The following is a 7643-nucleotide window of genomic DNA, read 5'->3' as shown; positions in this document are numbered from 1 at the left end:
ATGTTGGAACTTGGCATGGTATCATCATTTCACCCGCATAGCATGTGCGAAAGAGTAGAGAGGGTCACGGCAAAAACTGGACGCACCTCGTGTACAAACTGGACAATCTCTTTCGAAGTATCAGGGTTTCCGGACGAGAACTCATCTGTTACACGGGCACTTCAATGTTTTTTAAACTTATTTGAACTCCAGCCTATTTTTGCGTTCAATATGCGTCATTCAAAGCGACGTCATCAATTTCCAACACGTTCTGACATCATTTGCTGTTTTCAGTCATTTACCGATTTGTTTAGAGAGCTAAATGACGGTGAAATTAAAAATCACTACAAAATGAACTCTGAAAATGTTGGAACTTGGCATGGTATCATCATTTCACCCGCATAGCATGTGCAAAAGAGTAGAGAGGGTCACGGCAAAAACTGGACGCACCTCGTGTACAAACTGGACAATCTCTTTCGAAGTATCAGGGTTTCCGGACGGGAACTCATCTGTTACACGGGCACTTCAATGTTTTTTAAATTATTTGAACTCCAGCCTATTTTTGCGTTCACTATGCATCATTCAAAGCGACCTCATCAATTTCCAACACGTTCTGACATCATTTGTTGTTTTTCAGTCATTTATCGATTTGTTTAGAGAGCTAAATGACGGTGAAATTGAAAATCACTACAAAATGAACTCTGAAAATGTTGGAACTTGGCATGGTATCATCATTTCACCCGCATAGCATGTGCGAAAGAGTAGAGAGGGTCACGGCAAAAACTGGACGCACCTCGTGTACAAACTGGACAATCTCTTTCGAAGTATCAGGGTTTCCGGACGAGAACTCATCTGTTACACGGGCACTTCAATGTTTTTTAAACTTATTTGAACTCCAGCCTATTTTTGCGTTCAATATGCGTCATTCAAAGCGACGTCATCAATTTCCAACACGTTCTGACATCATTTGCTGTTTTCAGTCATTTACCGATTTGTTTAGAGAGCTAAATGACGGTGAAATTAAAAATCACTACAAAATGAACTCTGAAAATGTTGGAACTTGGCATGGTATCATCATTTCACCCGCATAGCATGTGCAAAAGAGTAGAGAGGGTCACGGCAAAAACTGGACGCACCTCGTGTACAAACTGGACAATCTCTTTCGAAGTATCAGGGTTTCCGGACGGGAACTCATCTGTTACACGGGCACTTCAATGTTTTTTAAATTATTTGAACTCCAGCCTATTTTTGGGTTCACTATGCATCATTCAAAGCGACCTCATCAATTTCCAACATGTTCTGACATCATTTGTTGTTTTTCAGTCATTTACCGATTTGTTTAGGGAGCTAAATGACTGTGAAATTGAAAATCACTACAAAATGAACTCTGAAAATGTTGGAACTTGGCATGGTATCATCATTTCACCCGCATAGCATTTGCAAAAGAGTAGAGAGGCTCACGGCGAAAACTGGACGCACCTCGTGTACAAACTGGACAATCTCTTTCGGAGTATCAGGGTTTCGGACGAGAACTCATCTGTTACACGGGCACTTCAATGTTTTTTAAACTTATTTGAACTCCAACCTATTTTTGCATTCAGTATGCATCATTCAAAGCGACGTCATCAATTTCCAACACATTCTGACATCATTTGCTGTTTTCAGTCATTTCCCGATTTGTTTAGAGAGCTAAATGACGGTGAAATTAAAAATCACTACAAAATGAACTCTGAAAATGTTGGAACTTGGCATGGTATCATCATTTCACCCGCATAGCATGTGCGAAAGAGTAGAGAGGGTCACGGCAAAAACTGGACGCACCTCGTGTACAAACTGGACAATCTCTTTCGAAGTATCAGGGTTTCCGGACGGGAACTCATCTGTTACACGGGCACTTCAATGTTTTTTAAACTTATTTCAACTCCAGCTTATTTTTGCGTTCAATATGCATCATTCAAAGCGACGTCATCAATTTCCAACACGTTCTGACATCATTTGTTGTTTTTCAGTCATTTACCGATTTGTTTAGAGAGCTAAATGACAGTGAAATTGAAAATCACTACAAAATGAACTCTGAAAATGTTGGAACTTGGCATGGTATCATCATTTCACCCGCATAGCATTTGCAAAAGAGTAGAGAGGCTCACGGCAAAAACTGGACGCACCTCGTGTACAAACTGGACAATCTTTTTCGGAGTACCAGGGTTTCAGACGAGAACTCATCTGTTACACGGGCACTTCAATGTTTTTTAAACTTATTTGAACTCCAGCCTATTTTTGCGTTCACTATGCATCATTCAAAGCGACCTCATCAATTTCCAACACGTTCTGACATCATTTGCTGTTTTTCAGTCATTTATCGATTTGTTTAGAGAGCTAAATGACGGTGAAATTGAAAAACACTACAAAATGAACTCTGGAAATGTTGGAACTTGGCATGGTATCATCATTTCACCCGCATAGCATGTGCAAAAGAGTAGAGAGGGTCACGGCAAAAACTGGACGCACCTCGTGTACAAACTGGACAATCTCTTTCGGACTATCAGGGTTTTCGGACGAGAACTCATCTGTTACACGGGCTATTGAATGTTTTTTAAACTTATTTGAACTCCAGCCTATTTTTGCATTCAGTATGCATCATTCAAAGCGACGTCATCAATTTCCAACACGTTCTGACATCATTTGTTGTTTTCAGTCATTTCCCAATTTGTTTAGAGAGCTAAATGACGGTGAAATTAAAAATCACTACAAAATGAACTCTGAAAATGTTGGAACTTGGCATGGTATCATCATTTCACCCGCATAGCATGTGCAAAAGAGTAGAGAGGGTCACGGCAAAAACTGGACGCACCTCGTGTACAAACTGGACAATCTCTTTCGAAGTATCAGGGTTTCCGGACGAGAACTCATCTGTTACACGGGCACTTCAATGTTTTTTAAACTTATTTGAACTCCAGCCTATTTTTGCGTTCAATATGCATCATTCAAAGCGACATCATCAATTTCCAACACGTTCTGACATCATTTGCTGTTTTCAGTCATTTACCGATTTGTTTAGAGAGCTAAATGACGGTGAAATTAAAAATCACTACAAAATGAACTCTGAAAATGTTGGAACTTGGCATGGTATCATCATTTCACCCGCATAGCATGTGCAAAAGAGTAGAGAGGGTCACGGCAAAACCTGGACGCACCTCGTGTACAAACTGGACAATCTCTTTCGAAGTATCAGGGTTTCCGGACGGGAACTCATCTGTTACACGGGAACTTCAATGTTTTTTAAACTTATTTGAACTCCAGCTTATTTTTGCGTTCAATATGCATCGTTCAAAGCGACATCATCAATTTCCAACACGTTCTGACATCATTTGTTGTTTTTCAGTCATTTACCGATTTGTTTAGGGAGCTAAATGACTGTGAAATTGAAAATCACTACAAAATGAACTCTGAAAATGTTGGAACTTGGCATGGTATCATCATTTCACCCGCATAGCATTTGCAAAAGAGTAGAGAGGCTCACGGCGAAAACTGGACGCACCTCGTGTACAAACTGGACAATCTCTTTCGGAGTATCAGGGTTTCGGACGAGAACTCATCTGTTACACGGGCACTTCAATGTTTTTTAAACTTATTTGAACTCCAACCTATTTTTGCATTCAGTATGCATCATTCAAAGCGACGTCATCAATTTCCAACACATTCTGACATCATTTGCTGTTTTCAGTCATTTCCCGATTTGTTTAGAGAGCTAAATGACGGTGAAATTAAAAATCACTACAAAATGAACTCTGAAAATGTTGGAACTTGGCATGGTATCATCATTTCACCCGCATAGCATGTGCGAAAGAGTAGAGAGGGTCACGGCAAAAACTGGACGCACCTCGTGTACAAACTGGACAATCTCTTTCGAAGTATCAGGGTTTCCGGACGGGAACTCATCTGTTACACGGGCACTTCAATGTTTTTTAAACTTATTTCAACTCCAGCTTATTTTTGCGTTCAATATGCATCATTCAAAGCGACGTCATCAATTTCCAACACGTTCTGACATCATTTGTTGTTTTTCAGTCATTTACCGATTTGTTTAGAGAGCTAAATGACAGTGAAATTGAAAATCACTACAAAATGAACTCTGAAAATGTTGGAACTTGGCATGGTATCATCATTTCACCCGCATAGCATTTGCAAAAGAGTAGAGAGGCTCACGGCAAAAACTGGACGCACCTCGTGTACAAACTGGACAATCTTTTTCGGAGTACCAGGGTTTCAGACGAGAACTCATCTGTTACACGGGCACTTCAATGTTTTTTAAACTTATTTGAACTCCAGCCTATTTTTGCGTTCACTATGCATCATTCAAAGCGACCTCATCAATTTCCAACACGTTCTGACATCATTTGCTGTTTTTCAGTCATTTATCGATTTGTTTAGAGAGCTAAATGACGGTGAAATTGAAAAACACTACAAAATGAACTCTGGAAATGTTGGAACTTGGCATGGTATCATCATTTCACCCGCATAGCATGTGCAAAAGAGTAGAGAGGGTCACGGCAAAAACTGGACGCACCTCGTGTACAAACTGGACAATCTCTTTCGGACTATCAGGGTTTTCGGACGAGAACTCATCTGTTACACGGGCTATTGAATGTTTTTTAAGCTTATTTGAACTCCAGCCTATTTTTGCATTCAGTATGCATCATTCAAAGCGACGTCATCAATTTCCAACACGTTCTGACATCATTTGTTGTTTTCAGTCATTTCCCAATTTGTTTAGAGAGCTAAATGACGGTGAAATTAAAAATCACTACAAAATGAACTCTGAAAATGTTGGAACTTGGCATGGTATCATCATTTCACCCGCATAGCATGTGCAAAAGAGTAGAGAGGGTCACGGCAAAAACTGGACGCACCTCGTGTACAAACTGGACAATCTCTTTCGAAGTATCAGGGTTTCCGGACGAGAACTCATCTGTTACACGGGCACTTCAATGTTTTTTAAACTTATTTGAACTCCAGCCTATTTTTGCGTTCAATATGCATCATTCAAAGCGACATCATCAATTTCCAACACGTTCTGACATCATTTGCTGTTTTCAGTCATTTACCGATTTGTTTAGAGAGCTAAATGACGGTGAAATTAAAAATCACTACAAAATGAACTCTGAAAATGTTGGAACTTGGCAGGGTATCATCATTTCACCCGCATAGCATGTGCAAAAGAGTAGAGAGGGTCACGGCAAAAACTGGACGCACCTCGTGTACAAACTGGACAATCTCTTTCGAAGTATCAGGGTTTCCGGACGGGAACTCATCTGTTACACGGGAACTTCAATGTTTTTTAAACTTATTTGAACTCCAGCTTATTTTTGCGTTCAATATGCATCGTTCAAAGCGACATCATCAATTTCCAACACGTTCTGACATCATTTGTTGTTTTTCAGTCATTTACCGATTTGTTTAGGGAGCTAAATGACTGTGAAATTGAAAATCACTACAAAATGAACTCCGAAAATGTTGGAACTTGGCATGGTATCATCATTTCACCCGCATAGCATTTGCAAAAGAGTAGAGAGGCTCACGGCGAAAACTGGACGCACCTCGTGTACAAACTGGACAATCTCTTTCGGAGTATCAGGGTTTCGGACGAGAACTCATCTGTTACACGGGCACTTCAATGTTTTTTAAACTTATTTGAACTCCAGCCTATTTTTGCGTTCACTATGCATCATTCAAAGCGACCTCATCAATTTCCAACACGTTCTGACATCATTTGTTGTTTTTCAGTCATTTATCGATTTGTTTAGAGAGCTAAATGACGGTGAAATTGAAAATCACTACAAAATGAACTCTGGAAATGTTGGAACTTGGCATGGTATCATCATTTCACCCGCATAGCATGTGCAAAAGAGTAGAGAGGGTCACAGCGAAAACTGGACGCACCTCGTGTACAAACTGGACAATCTCTTTCGGACTATTAGGGTTTTCGGACGAGAACTCATCTGTTACACGGGCAATTGAATGTTTTTTAAACTTAGTTGAACTCCAGCCTATTTTTGCGTTCAGTATGCATCATTCAAAGCGACGTCATCAATTTCTAACACGTTCTGACATCATTTGCTGTTTTCAGGCATTTACCGATTTGTTTAGAGAGCTAAATGACGGTGAAATTGAAAATCACTACAAAATGAACTCTGAAAATGTTGGAACTTGGCATGGTATCATCATTTCACCCGCATAGCATGTGCAAAAGAGTAGAGAGGGTCACGGCAAAAACTGGACGCACCTCGTGTACAAACTGGACAATCTCTTTCGAAGTATCAGGGTTTCCGGACGAGAACTCATCTGTTACACGGGCACTTCAATGTTTTTTAAACTTATTTGAACTCCAGCTTATTTTTGCGTTCAATATGCGTCATTCAAAGCGACGTCATCAATTTCCAACACGTTCTGACATCATTTGTTGTTTTTCAGTCATTTCCCGATTTGTTTAGAGAGCTAAATGACGGTGAAATTGAAAATCACTACAAAATGAACTCTGAAAATGTTGGAACTTGGCATGGTATCATCATTTCACCCGCATAGCATTTGCAAAAGAGTAGAGAGGGTCACGGCGAAAACTGGACGCACCTTGTGTACAAACTGGACAATCTCTTTCGGAGTATCAGGGTTCCGGACGAGAACTCATCTGTTACACGGGCACTTCAATGTTTTTTAAACTTATTTGAACTCCAGCCTATTTTTGCGTTCAGTATGCGTCATTCAAAGCGACGTCATCAATTTCCAACATGTTCTGACATCATTTGCTGTTTTTTAGTCATTTACCGATTTGTTTAGAGAGCTAAATGACGGTGAAATTGAAAATCACTACAAAATGAACTCTGAAAATGTTCGAAGTTGGCGTGGTATCATCATTTCACCCGCATAGCATGTGCAAAGGAGTAGAGAGGGTCACGACGAAAACTGGACGCACCTCGTGTACAAACTGGACAATCTCTTTCGGAGTAGAGAGATTTCGGACGAGAACTCATCTGTTACACGGGCACTTCAATGTTTTTTAAACTTATTTGAACTCCAGCCTATTTTTGCGTTCACTATGCATCATTCAAAGCGACCTCATCAATTTCCAACACGTTCTGACATCATTTGCTGTTTTTCAGTCATTTATCGATTTGTTTAGAGAGCTAAATGACGGTGAAATTGAAAATCACTACAAAATGAACTCTGGAAATGTTGGAACTTGGCATGGTATCATCATTTCACCCGCATAGCATGTGCAAAAGAGTAGAGAGGGTCACAGCGAAAACTGGACGCACCTCGTGTACAAACTGGACAATCTCTTTCGGACTATTAGGGTTTTCGGACGAGAACTCATCTGTTACACGGGCAATTGAATGTTTTTTAAACTTAGTTGAACTCCAGCCTATTTTTGCGTTCAGTATGCATCATTCAAAGCGACGTCATCAATTTCTAACACGTTCTGACATCATTTGCTGTTTTCAGGCATTTACCGATTTGTTTAGAGAGCTAAATGACGGTGAAATTGAAAATCACTACAAAATGAACTCTGAAAATGTTGGAACTTGGCATGGTATCATCATTTCACCCGCATAGCATGTGCAAAAGAGTAGAGAGGGTCACGGCAAAAACTGGACGCACCTCGTGTA

This window comes from Aegilops tauschii, chromosome 7, assembly GCF_002575655.3.
Source record: "Aegilops tauschii subsp. strangulata cultivar AL8/78 chromosome 7, Aet v6.0, whole genome shotgun sequence".
NCBI lineage: Eukaryota > Viridiplantae > Streptophyta > Magnoliopsida > Poales > Poaceae > Aegilops > Aegilops tauschii.
This window is presented reverse-complemented; position numbering follows the sequence as displayed.